Raw genomic sequence first — 14,281 nt, 5'->3', positions numbered from 1 at the left:
TTCGTTTTAATGTGAGCGTGTTTTATACAGACAGACGGACAGACGGACATATCTAGATTGACTTAGAATTTCGTAAGTATCAAGAATATAAATACTTTGTTGGGTCTAAGTTGAATATTTCTCAGTGTCATTGACAAACTTATATGTAGTGACAAACTAATATATACGGTCTATCACCACTGATGGTGGTGGAGGTTATAAAAAGTACCATACAATCCCCCTTAATAGCTTCTCACATAATCAGGGCTCTACATACCTAATTACATGTCTCTATGTTCAATTTTATTTAATACCCGGAGTTGCCCGGGGTTTAAGTGGTTTCATAACATTACACCTACTTAAATATTCATTAATTCAAAATTCTTAAGGTCTCCTTATGAAGAAATTATGATTTTTTTGTAAACAATGTGTAATGGAATATATACCAATGTTTCAAATTTTAAGAAAATTGGTTCAGCCGTTTAGGCGTGATTGACGAACAAATGAACAGACTTGCAAAGAGATTTATAATTTATATAAGCATTTAAAAATTACCTATTGATACGAAAAAGTACCAAAAGTTCCCTTTTATGGGTTCTTACACAATTCGAGCTCTACATACTTAATTTCATGTTTCTAGGTTCAATATTATAGAAATTTCAAAAAGTACTTTTTGTAGAAGGAAAAAAAGCAAAGAATTTCCCTTTATGTGTTCTCGCATAATCCGGGCTCTACATATCTAATTTAATTTTTAGGGGTTCAATATTATAGAAACTTTAAAAAGTACTCTTTGAAAAACAAGAAAGTACAAAAAATTCCCCATTATGCGTTCTCACTTTATCCGGGCTCTACATACTTAACTTCATATTTCTAGGTTCAATGTTATAGAAAATTCTAAAAGTACCTTTTGTAGATCGAAAAAGTTCCCCTATATGGGTTCTAACTTAAGCCAGACTCCACATACTTAATTTCATGTTTCTAGCCAATAACAATACATTAGTGCTGCCTTTGCTCTGAAAAACGAATTTTATTATTGAAGTTTTATATAGGAGTATAGGTGAAACATGGGCTGTAATTACGGCATAAAAAGCTCAAATCGGAAATTGGGGTTGTTCAACCATCTTCTAAAGGCTTCTTGTGCCAACAAAACGTTGGTCGGAATTTTATCAAAATTTGCCAATAAATTAGCTTGAAGATTGCGACCAGCCGGACAGAATGAAAAACATTATTCTGTTTTAATTAGTCAGTTAGTTAGTTAGTTAGTTAGTTAGTTAGTTAGTTAGTTAGTTAGATAGTTAGTTAGTTAGTTAGTTAGTTAGTTAGTTAGTTAGTTAGTTAGTTAGTTAGTTAGTTAGTTAGTTAGTTAGTTAGTTAGTTAGTTAGTTAGTTAGTTAGTTAGTTAGTTAGTTAGTTAGTTAGTTAGTTAGTTAGGTAGTGAGTTAGTTAGTTAGTTAGTTAGTTAGTTAGTTAGTTAGTTAGTTAGTTAGTTAGTTAGTTAGTTAGTTAGTTAGTTAGTTAGTTAGTTAGTTAGTTAGTTAGTTAGTTAGTTAGTTAGTTTGTTAGTTGGTTGGTTGGTTGGTTGGTTGGATAGGTAGTTAGTTACCAAATCCGAAGAAGAAAGACACCTACGCCTCTGTCAAGCATGTTTTGTTTGGTGTTTGAAGCAGTCTTTAAAGTATAAGTTGTTTAGTAGATACAAGTGATTAACGAGTAATATCAGGTAACGATGAAGGCCTAATTATTAAAGAAAAAGAAAAAAACTTACATAATACCACTGCTTATAACAACAATGCAATCGAAATTTAATTGGAACAATTTGACCTAAAAATTATCCTTTCACTTAAATACTTCCCAATTTGTACGTACATATGTATTGTGTCTATTTGGGTGCACACCCATACAAATTTCATCTTGAGTTAGTAACATCATAATCATCATTTATCACCAAAATAAATTGTTTTTGTGGTACTCCTAACCAACTGACCTTTTTAACCATACACGTGTATGTGTTGTTTCAACTTTTATGTTTTCTTCGACTACTTTTCTTTTCCCAGAATTAATAGTAGCACTATTTAGGACGAGTAGTTTTTCATGAAATCTTAGTTAATATTTATTTTATAAAGTTTAAAAGCTATAATGTCAATTGCCATTTGTGGTTGATAAAAATAGAATGATTTCTATGTAGTAAAATAGTAGAAAGAATAATAAAAGGAAAATAACCAAAACAACAGCAACAATAAAACAACAACATAAGTGAAAAGCAACCGACAGTCAGTAAAACACATAAAACAATTTAAAAAGAGTAAAATGGTATTAATATACCAGACATAAATTTAGTTACTACTATGGTAGCAGAATAAACTTGATGTGTTCATAGTAAAAGCGATAAAGATATTGCCCAGTCAACAATATCGTATACGGCCAACATCCCATTGAATTGTACCCAGCAAAACCATGTTAATAATTTTTACTTTTTGATACCATCGGTATTACTCTGATGGTGTCTAGTAATGACTTACAAATAATATATTATGTGAGTACTTACTTTTCAGCCTTGATATATTGTTTTGGAACTTTGTTTTTAACACACAACTTATGAAAACTAATAATAGATGCACAGTGGGTCAGAATGAAAATATGTTTTTTGTAAATATGGTATTTCAGCAAACAAGCTCAATTAAGAAGACATGTTCGTAGACAAGAAGTATTCGAGTTTAATATATGAATTTAGACCAAACAAGTTGTTATATTCGGCTATGCCGAATATTTTATACCCACCATCAGATCACTGCCATATAAATTAACTTTGATATTTTGAATATTTTATTATTATATATCGATATTAATGAGAACATCAGGTTTAACTATTGACGCTGCTAATTTATATAGGTTTATTTATACATACATATATGGACCAATTCTCATAGAAGCCGGGTGGTGTTATTATGGGCTGATCTTCATAAAAATTGGTATAGAAATTACGGTTCCAAAAGAACTTATCAGTGTTAAATTTCATCACTGTACTCACATTTTTAAGCCATTAATTAGCGATAAAGTAATTTTCTGATGGAGACCTTAAATAAGGGGTCAATTACAGACCGATCCACATAAAATTTGGTGGAATGGTTTTGGTTCCTAAGATACTTATGTCAAATTCGCTATATTCGTATTTTTACGCCTATAATTAAAGTTAAAGTCGCCTATAATTAAAGTTAAAGTCGTTTTCTGAACCTTATATGGGGGTAGGGTCAATTATGGACCGATCTACATAAAATTTGGTAAATTTTGACTTGTATAAATCTTACTTCCGTGAAATTTCATTGCTATAATCCTTTTTTAAGCCAGTAATGAGCACTAAAGTATCGAATTTCATCACTTTACTCGTTTTTTAGCCCAGTAATTAATTTTTTGATAGGAACATTATATGGGGGTAGGTCAATTAAGGCTCGATCCACATAAAATTAAGTTAAGAGTTTTTGACTGGCAAGGAACTTAATTGAGTCGAATTTTATTACTATAGTCATATTTTTAAGCCAGTAATGGTCCTTAAAGTATTTTTCTGATAGGGACTTCATGTTGGGGGTAGGGTCAATTAACGCCTGTTCGACATAAAAATTGGTAAAGAGATTTTGGCTTGTGAAAAACTTACTTCTGTAAAATTTCATCTCCGTACTCGAATTTTTAAGGCAGTAATAAGCGTTAAAGTATTTTTATGGAGGGGACCTTATATGGTGGGTAGGGTCAATTATAGACCGATCCACATAATGTTTAGTGGAAAGGTTTTGGTTCCTAAGATACAAACTTATGTCAAATTTCTTCGCTATATTCGTATTTTTACGCCCATAATTAACGTTAAAGTCGTTTTCTGAAGGGGGCCTTATATGGGGGGAAGGGTCCATTATGGACCGATCCATATAAAATTTGGTAAATTTTGACTTGTATGAATCTTACTTCTGTGTAATTTCATTGCTATAATTCTATTTTTAAGCCAGAAAAATTTGGTAGAGAGATATTGCCTAGTATAAAACTTATTTCTGGGAAATTTGGTAAAGAGATTTTGGCTAGTATAAAACTTACTTCTGTTAAATATCATCGCTATAGTCGTATTTTTAAGCCAGTAATGAGCATTATAGTAATTTTATGGAGGGGACTTTATATGAGGGGTAGGGTCAATTATAGACCGATCTACATAAAATTTCATAAAGATTTTTTGGCTGGTAAAACACTTACTTATATCAAATTTCATCGCTATATTCGTTTGTTTAAGCCAGTAATGAGCGTTAAAGTCATTTTCTGAAGAGGACCTTATATGAGGGGGTTTTTGGCTCAATTATGGACCGATCCACATAAAATTTCGTATGTCAAATTTTTTCTCTATACTTGTATTTTTAAGCGAGTAATGAGCGTTAAAATAATTTTTTGAAGGGGACGTTATATGGGGGTAGGGTCAATTATGGACCGATATACTTAAAATTTGGTTGGGAGATATTGGCTTGCATGGAACTTGTGTGTGCGGAATTTCATCGCTATATTCGTTTGTTTAAGCCAGTAATGGGCGTTAAAGTCATTTTCTGAAGGGGACCTTATATGGGGGTAGGGTCAATTATGGACCGATCCACATAAAGTTTCATAGAGAGGTTTTGGCTAGTAAGAAACTTACTTATGTCAAATTTCATCACTATATTCGTTTGTTTAAGCCAGTAATGAGCGTTAAAGTCATTTTCTGAAGGGGACCTTATATGGGGGGTAGGGTCAATTATGAACTGATCCACATAAAATTTCATAGAGAGGTTTTGGCTAGTAAAAAACTTACTTATGTAAAATTTCATCGCTATACTTGTATTTTTATGACAGTAATGAGCGTTAAAGTCATTTTCTGAAGGGGACCTTATATGGGGAGTAGGGTCAATTATGGACCGATATACATAAAATTTGGTTGAGAGATATTGACTTACATGAAACTTATGTGTGTCGAATTTCATCGCTATATTCCCATTTTTAAGCCAGTAATCAGCTATTTAGTCATTTTCTAAGGGGACCTTATAGGGGGTAGGGCCAATTATGGTCCTATGTCCGCCATAATGCAGAATTATTTTTCAGACGTCAAAAACCTGTCTATACGAAATTTTGTGGTATTTGCTTCATAAACAACAAATTTGTGAATGTTTGAAGCTCTTAATACAATATTCCGGGGGTACATTTGTATGGGGGCTATGATAAATCGTCGACCGATTTTGCTCATTTTCAATACCAAACATTTCTGATCAATAGGATATATATTGGGAAAATTTCATATCAATATCTCTTATTTTGTGGACGCTATCGTGCAGACAACAGACAGACGGACGAACATAGCTAATTCGTCTCAGAATCTTACGAGGTCTCAGAATATATATACTTTATGGGGTCTTTGAGTAATATTTCTATGTGTTACACACGGAATGACAAAATCAGTATATATAGTATAGTATATATTTTTTGATGGTGGGTATAAAAAGTAATCCATAGATATAGGTACTCAAATTTGATACATACGTTTTTTATCTTTTTTTTAAGAATGGCAAATTTAAAAACTTCCCCATCAAAACTATTTCCAAAAAATTTGTATTTTGCCCCATAGTGCAATATAAGAGAATAAAAAATCTAAAGTTTAGCAAAATTTTGACCAAGTTATATAATTTTTTATACCCTACACCACTATAGTGGGGGGTATTATACGTTTGTGCTGATGTTTGTAACATACAAAAATATTGGTCCAATACCCACCTTAAAGTATACCGATCGATTCAGAATCATTTTTTGAGTCGATTGAGATATGTCCGTCCGTCCGTCTGTCCCGATTTGAAATATTCTATTATCTCTCTAAAAATTGGCACAAATAAGTTTATAAATGACACTGCAGATTTTCCCTTATTTGACCCTAACCCCCATACAACCCGCTTCAAAAAATGTCTTAAATGTCTAAAATTGACTTGTAACCATTTGTATCGCAATGAAACTCAATAAACTAACTGTAATTTAAAAATATATCCCTTTCCCAAATTTACCGAGGATCGGCCCATATTTGACCTATATAAAGCCTCATTTAGAAATTTTTGGTTTTTTATCAATAAATTGCTTAAATATTTTGAAAATAATGGTAATATTCAACATAAAAGTTTCTTTATAAAAAGTAAAAATTTTAAAAATATACTCATCGTGTAGGGTATTATATGGTCGGACATGCCCGACCACACTTTCCTACTTGTTTGATAATAGAATAGTTCAAAGAAAGTAAAATTGTAGCAAATTTTTCCAATCCTGACCTTAAAGTACCAAAAATTATAACTAGTTAATAAATTACACCTGTGAATCCTTCATTATTAAAATGTTTATAAATGTTTTGTAATATAATGCATATATTTTTGTTTCAAAAGGGCACGTATGATTTATTTAATATATACAAATATTAAGTATACGCTTATTACTACATACGGGGTATTTCGATTTAGAAATGTTACTTTGTATTGTAGCCTGGCAACTCTAGATATATAAAACTACTGAAAAATATTATAAACACAATCGTTCTAATTTATAAAGTACAACGTAATCAATGTTGTGGTTGACTTTTCTTTTACATGTATTCGTAGTTATATCATGTTGTTTTTCATTATTAACTATGTATAAATCTCTGTTGTTGTTGCTGCTGCTGTTTACATTAATCTTGTTGTTATTGCTATAATTGAGAGTTTGTAGTTGAGTTTAAAAAAATTAGGTGATTATTTGTGTGCAAAAGAGAATAGGAGTGAGGTAATGTTTGTGTAAAAATGTTTGCAGCTTAATTTTTTTGCGCCTAAAAGATTGCTACCGTAAGCAGTGGTTGGGGAGTTAACTTATTCTTTTATTTTATCCCAAGCATTTATTTAGTAATTTGTTCATTTTCCCAGTGTGTTGTGCTGTATGTTGTTGTCTTGTCTTATTTTCTCTTTAACTTGTTTATTTTCTTGTTTTCTCTCTAATGTGTTGTTGCTGTTGTTAAAATTTTTATCATGTATTTAAGCAAATTGCTATTTAGTTTGTTGTTGTTTGTTTTTTATGCTTGTTTTTATGTTTGTTAACAAGTCTCAATAGTGTCGTTTTCATTGAAAATGCTTATTAAGGGATTTAGTTGTTACGGTTTCAGTTGTTATTTATATCCTACAGCAATACAATGGACGAGGTGTAATATGTTCGTTGTGACGTTTGTTATGATTTGAACTTGAAAATTTTGTAAACCATTAATATTGCCATATATAAGCGTTCATTATTTCACAAAATTTATTTTAATTCTCGGCCTATAATTGTCCTTTTATTTAATATAAGTTGTCTTTTCGAAAAAAAGTCTTTATAAATTGTGTAGAGTATCATCTAGTCGTATTCGTTCAAATAAACTTTTCACTAATGTTTGATTTACATTTTGCTATTTTGTTGGTGTTGGTTTTCTCGAGTCTTTTTTTTGGGCTTTGTTTTTGCAACATAAACAAAATGTTTTATTTGTTTGGATTTAAATTTTGGTTAAATTTTATGTAAATCTTTTTGTCTTCATATAAACCTTGAGAGAAACTTAACAGCGATTAAGTGCTAATACATTACCTTTTGTGTAGAGTGATAAACATAAAATAATTTTAAATTGATTGAATGATAAAAACCTGATTAAAATACATTTTGCTATTATGCACATTGTTCGCACTCTAATATATTAGGGTGGCCCTGTTTGCATAATGCAAAAATAAGGTGGCAAAATTTTCAACTAAAATTAATGTTTAATTGTTTTTTAAATAGTAAAATAGTGGACAGACTAGTACTTTTTATGATTTTTTTTTTAAATTTTTCCAAAAGAAAGACATAAAATATTGGCGTCATAAAGAGGTCCTTGAGGGACGCTTTCCAAGACATATCAGAAATGTTTCTGTAATAGTAAAAGTACTAATTTTTGACACAAGTAATCAAAACCTTAAAAAAGGACCTTTTTAATACTGACGTCAGGACACAAATTTTAAAATAAATTTAAAAAAAAAAAATTTCATTTTGAACATCCTTTTGGGGCCATCTTAATGTATATATTTCTCAATCTTATGTATGTACATTGTACAATATACATTGTATATATAATTTCTTTAAAAACATGTGTTTCTTATTTCTCTCCCATTTAGTATTAATGTACTCATCGTTTAAGAAGAATTTCTTTAAAAATGTAGTTCATGGGCTACCCTTATGTGTACTCAGTTGTATAAATATTATTTTTTTTTTTTTAAATTAACCACCATACCGGACTTAAATATACCATTTACTTATCAAATATATAAAAATACGCATCTAAAATTGAACTAATATTGTGGTATTGAAAATAGATTTATTTTTTGTTTGTTTACCACCATCAGTGGTGATAGAGGGTATATATAACTTTGTCATTCCGTGTGTAACACCAAGAAATATTCATCTGAGACCCAACAAAGTATATATATTCTTGGTCCTTATGTTGACTTCAGCTTTTATGTTCTTATTGGGAATAAGACCATAAAACCTGTTTTGTAGTAAAGGCACTGTCTGGAACTTTTTCGTTCATCAACTGTTTTTTCTAATTTTCTGTAATATTGAGACTAGAATCATAAAATCAAACTTAAAGAGTTCTCTAAAAGGGGAATGTATATATATACATTTACAATAATGATATTTATTTTATTCCATTACGATGAGGGTAGCGAAGCACACTGGGTATAGCTAGTAATTAATAAACTTAATTACCATATCTAATAATAACATAACATAAATAATTTAAATTTTTCTGAATTTTGTTTTGTTAATGTACAATGATCGTTATTATCAGCAATTATCTAGTAATAGGTATAGTATAACCGATTTCAGGAAATCAGTATATAAAACAACAATAAATAATCATATAATTAAAAAATTAAGACAAAATTCTCTTTTTTTTTTGAATACAATCGTAGCTGGTGAAGGGATTCATATAGTCATCAAATCCCAATTTTACACTCTTCTTTTTTTATACCCTACAGCAAATTAGTAAGGAGAGTATATTGGATTTGTATTGATGTTTGAAATATTAAAGTATAAGAATCGGCTTAGAATCGTTTTCTCAGTTGATTAAGCCATGTCCGTACAATTATATGTTTATCAAAATATACACTTCGCCATTTTTAATATTTTGCCAAGGGACTAGTTCTAGTTCTTCTTAACTAGAATATAGTAATGTAAAAATGTTATTCAGCTTATCGTCTACCTTTAAATTTAAGTAGTATATTTTTGAGCTTTGATTTAAATATTTTTTTATCAAAAAGGTTAACTCACTATTAATTTTTACTTGCTGACAAAAGTAAATACATGTTAGTGGACGTAATGTGATGTGTATTGTAGCAACGGACTGTCCAGGTGACTCGCAAGTTTTTAAGTGTTCTCTCTCTAGCTTAAAGTGACAATTATTTTTACTCTCGTTTACAAAGAGTTTATCCATGATGAAAGAAGAATTCATTGACTTTTTGTTGAATTGCTGGATAAAATACTAGCAGCCTTGACTCACTGACCCCAAATCTCGTTAATGTTCCTTAACCCGGTTTGCTATGTGATTAATAAACTATTTTATCATCGGTAACTTTGATAATTTCTTCGCTTAATACGATTGCAGGTTTACAACGAACCTGAGTCTGGAGGATTTATTATCTATATTACTTGACAATCAAATGATAACTGACTTTCTCCTTGTACCTGATAGAGACAATAAATTTAGCACAACAGTACTTTTGCCAAATTTTCTTAACATAATATCAAGTGTTATTATGTAAATAGTCTAGCGAGAAAATAAAGACTAACACTTTGATTGAACACTAGACAAGTCCATATCAGCTAACCTCCATAACTGTTCCTTTTTCCAAAATCAAACTATCAAAACATTGCTGGGATGTACATTGTATATACATTTAACTAAAAGCAAACTCTCTAATATAAATACAAAATTTATACTGATTTAAAAAAGTGTCTAGTCAATATTTGAAATACTTGTTGTACGAGTACATTGACAAAACCATTAAAAAAAAAAAACTTGTCAAAGAAAAAGTTAATAGATAAAGAGTAAAATGCACAATTTTTTTGTAACACGAATTTAAATTGGAAAATCCATTAAGCACACAAATTAGTAAACTATTTCAGTAAACTATTTTAAAGGCATTTTTCAAAAAATACATTTAAAAGTTTAAGGGATAAACTTATAATAGTGTATCTTTGGGTCTATCGAATATTATATATCCTCCACAATAATGAACCCTTTGGGAGTTATTGATAATAAATTTGTTATACTCTTCAAATTCATGGGAAGGGTATATTTTAGTTTATCTGGATCCTTATAGATGGCGGACTCGATTAAGCCTTGTCTGTCTGTATGTATGTAAAAAAACTGCTATCCTAATCTTAACCCATTTACGGTCGCTGTGCCAATTTGGGAATACTTAGTTTTCAAGGCTGTATTAAAAAACGGTTCACCCTGGTTTATTTATTTTTGCATTATTGAGCACTTGAAATTGCTCTGAATTAATATTACATCAAACAATTTTACTGCATTTATTGTTGTTGTAATAATCTATTAAACTTCATTGGCCACATATATACTAAAAACAAGTTATAAACTAAATATGTTATAATTTTTTAAACAAAGTTATTAATATGAAGCAAATGGTCTAAAAATAATGTGATAGCATAGTAATGGCCGTGTCTGCCATTTAAATCTGTTTATAGTTTTTGTAACAGCTCTAAACCGGTAAAAAACGCGACCTACATAAAAGCGAAAATCCCCTCTAATGTCCAGATTATTAATATTTTTATACCCTCCGCCACCATCAGTGGTGATAGAGGGTATATATAACTTTGTCATTCCGTGTGTAACACCAAGAAATACTCATCTGAGACCCATCAAAGTATATATATTCTGGGTTCTTATCAAATTTTGAGTCGATCTAGCTATGTCCGTCTGTCCGTCTGTCTGTGTAAAACACGCTCACGATAAAACGAAGCAATAGAATTTAACCAAATTCACCCAAAATGTTCTTTGTTTTCCTAAGTTGTTTGGTATTGAAAATGGGCAAAATCGGTTCACATCGGGAAAAGTTATGAATCAAAATTTGAAACAACCTCGAAAAAAATAGGCATTTTTTACACATTCTGATGTAATTTTCTCGAAAACTATGCAAGATAATTCCATAAAAATTGGTACACATTCGTTTCCACACAAGAGCTTAATCTTTGCGTAAAATCGCCAGAATTGCTCCACAATTTCATATAACTCCCATACAAAAGTACAAATTCCCGGAAATTTGGTTTTTTGTTAATAACTTCCGTCGTAATGTCGATATCTTCACAAAATTTTAGAAATTAAAATTTTATGACAATAGAATTTATTTAGAGGAAAAATTTTTTAGATGGGTCCATAATTGGTCATAGCTCCCATACAAGGTCCCCTCCCGAAAATCACTTAAACGCGTATATCTCATTACTAAATTAAGATATCGATATAAAATTTGGTACAAATATTGCTCTTATATACAAATATAATACAATTGAAGATTTTTTCGATCGGTCCATAATTGGTCATAGCTCCCATACAAGGTCCCCTCCCGAAAATCACTTAAACACGCATAACTCATTACTACATTAAGATATCGATATAAAATTTGGTACAAGTATTGCTCTTATATACAGAAATATTACATTGAAAGTTTTTTTGGATCGGTCCATAATTGGTCATAGCTCCTATACAAGGTCCCCTCCCGAAAATCAGTTAAACGCACATAACTCATTACTAAATTAAGATATAGACATTAAATTTGGTACAAGTATTGCTCTTATACACAGAAATATTACAATGAAAGATTTTTTCGATCGGTCCATATTTGGTCATAGCTCCCATACAAGGTCGCCTCCCGAAAATCACTTAAACGCACATAACTCATTACTAAATTAAGATATCGATATAAAATTTGGTACAAGTATTGCTCTTATATACATAAATATTACATTGAAAGTTTTTTTGGATCGGTCCATAATTGGTCATAGCTCCCATACAAGGTCCCCTCCCGAAAATCACTTAAACGCGCATTACTCATTACCAAAGATATCGATATAAAATTTGGTACAAGTATTGCTCTTATATACAGAAATATTACAATGAAAGTTTTTTTTGGATCGGTCCATAATTGGTCATAGCTCCCATATAAGGTCCCCTCCCGAAAATCACTTAAACGCGCATTACTCATTACCAAAGATATCGATATAAAATTTGGTACAAGTTTTGCTCTTATATACAGAGATATTACAATGAAAGTTTTTTTGGATCGGTCCATAATTGGTCATAGCTCCCATACAAGGTTCCCTTCCGAAAATCATAAAAAACGCACATAACTCATAACCAAATATTGATATCCATACATTTATCAAAAATATTGCTCTTATATACATAAATTCACTATAAAATTGTTTTACGATCGGTCCATATTTGGTCATAGCCCTCATACTAGGTCCATAAAATCACTTAGAATCACAATATTTATTACCAAGTAATGATATAGATGCATATACATAATTGGACATAGCTCCCATACAAAGTCATTTTACGAAAATGTCTTAAACGCACAATACTTATTACCAAATTAAGCTATTGATACATAATTTTGCAAAAATATTAGTTTTGTATACTTATATTTCTCCTATATTAGGGGCAGGACCCTAAAAGCGCTTTAACCGTATTTAAAGAGCATTGTCAATTTGTGTTGAACAAAATTTTGTGTAGAACATAATTATATATGTATTTGTATTTTGTAAATCTCTACATCTTTCACACACATATATACAAATTACATGCAAATTACTAAATTTATAATGTTCAATAAATCTTGGAATTGTAACAGATTTAACTTTTGGGATTTTTTCTATTAAAGACATGAAAAAACTTATTTTTACAAATATTTGATCAATTAGAAAATTAATAACATAAAAGTAGCTGGTGGAGGGTATTTAAGATTCGGCACAGCCGATTATAGCATTCTAACTTGTTTAACATTTTTTTTACGTTTCTGTCTTTTTGCATTGTTGAAAATAAATATACATTGATGTTTAAAAATTTTTACTTTTACCTTTTGAGTGGCTGTAGATGGGTTAAATAATTCTATTATACATATATCTGGACTAGCTATTTAAAATCAGTAAAATTGGCCAACAAAAATTCGTTTATAATTGTAGTTTTTGAACACAGGCAGTTTTGAACCTTAATAAACCAAATATAAAACTCTTAATTTTTACTATAAACCAAATAATATTTTGAAATTTGTAAAAAAGATCTTTACATAATAAATTTTTATTAAAAATTAAAAAAATATATATTTCGAAAACTTACATATTTATTATTAAAATTCTGAAATCACTATTCATTATAAACATATAATTGTTATTTTAGTAATTTTTCACCAACAAAGTATTGCTACTACAGTTGGTTACAATTGCTTACACCATAAAACACTTAAATAATTTTTACTAACCATATGCATTACTCTCATTTAAATGCACAAATGTATATGTATTACTTATTTACATCTACACAAACAAGCACCTTAGTATATTTCTTTTTTACCATCAAACCGAAAAGAGCAAAACAAGTAATCATTAGAATTAGGAGGGTATAAATTATATGGAATTAAAAACATTAAGAAGTCCTTCCAAATAAAATTTTTGTGTACTTAAAAATTATCACATTTAAAATCTATCAGTAAAATAATCGAAATACTTCGTTTTAAAATTTTGTATTAAAAGTATGTTTTTTTTATTATACAATTCACTAATATGAAGGGAATTTAAACGAGTCATATCTATTTATTTTTCCTTTTTTGGTTATGTAAATTTTGGATAATACTGATATAAACTTAACGCTTGTGTTAGATACACATACACATTTTAAAATACTGCTTAATGGCAAGAGTTTTTCATTTTTAAACATATAAAATCTGCATATGAATGCGTATGTAAATTTTTCATTAGTGTAACATTACGTATATCACCTTAAACAATATGCTTTCAGGTTAACCCTTTTATGATTACTTATGTGCTTAAGAAAAGGTCAGTCGTGTCCTACCTTAGGATAATTTACACCAACTACACGGTGCATATTTAATAGGTAATAAACTAATATATCTATCTATCTATCTATCTATCTATCTATCTATCTATCTATCTATCTATCTATCTATCTATCTATCTATCTATCTATCTATCTATCTATCTATCTATC

This window comes from Lucilia cuprina, chromosome 6, assembly GCF_022045245.1.
Source record: "Lucilia cuprina isolate Lc7/37 chromosome 6, ASM2204524v1, whole genome shotgun sequence".
Lineage (NCBI taxonomy): Eukaryota > Metazoa > Arthropoda > Insecta > Diptera > Calliphoridae > Lucilia > Lucilia cuprina.
Note: the sequence above shows the minus strand (reverse complement) of the source record.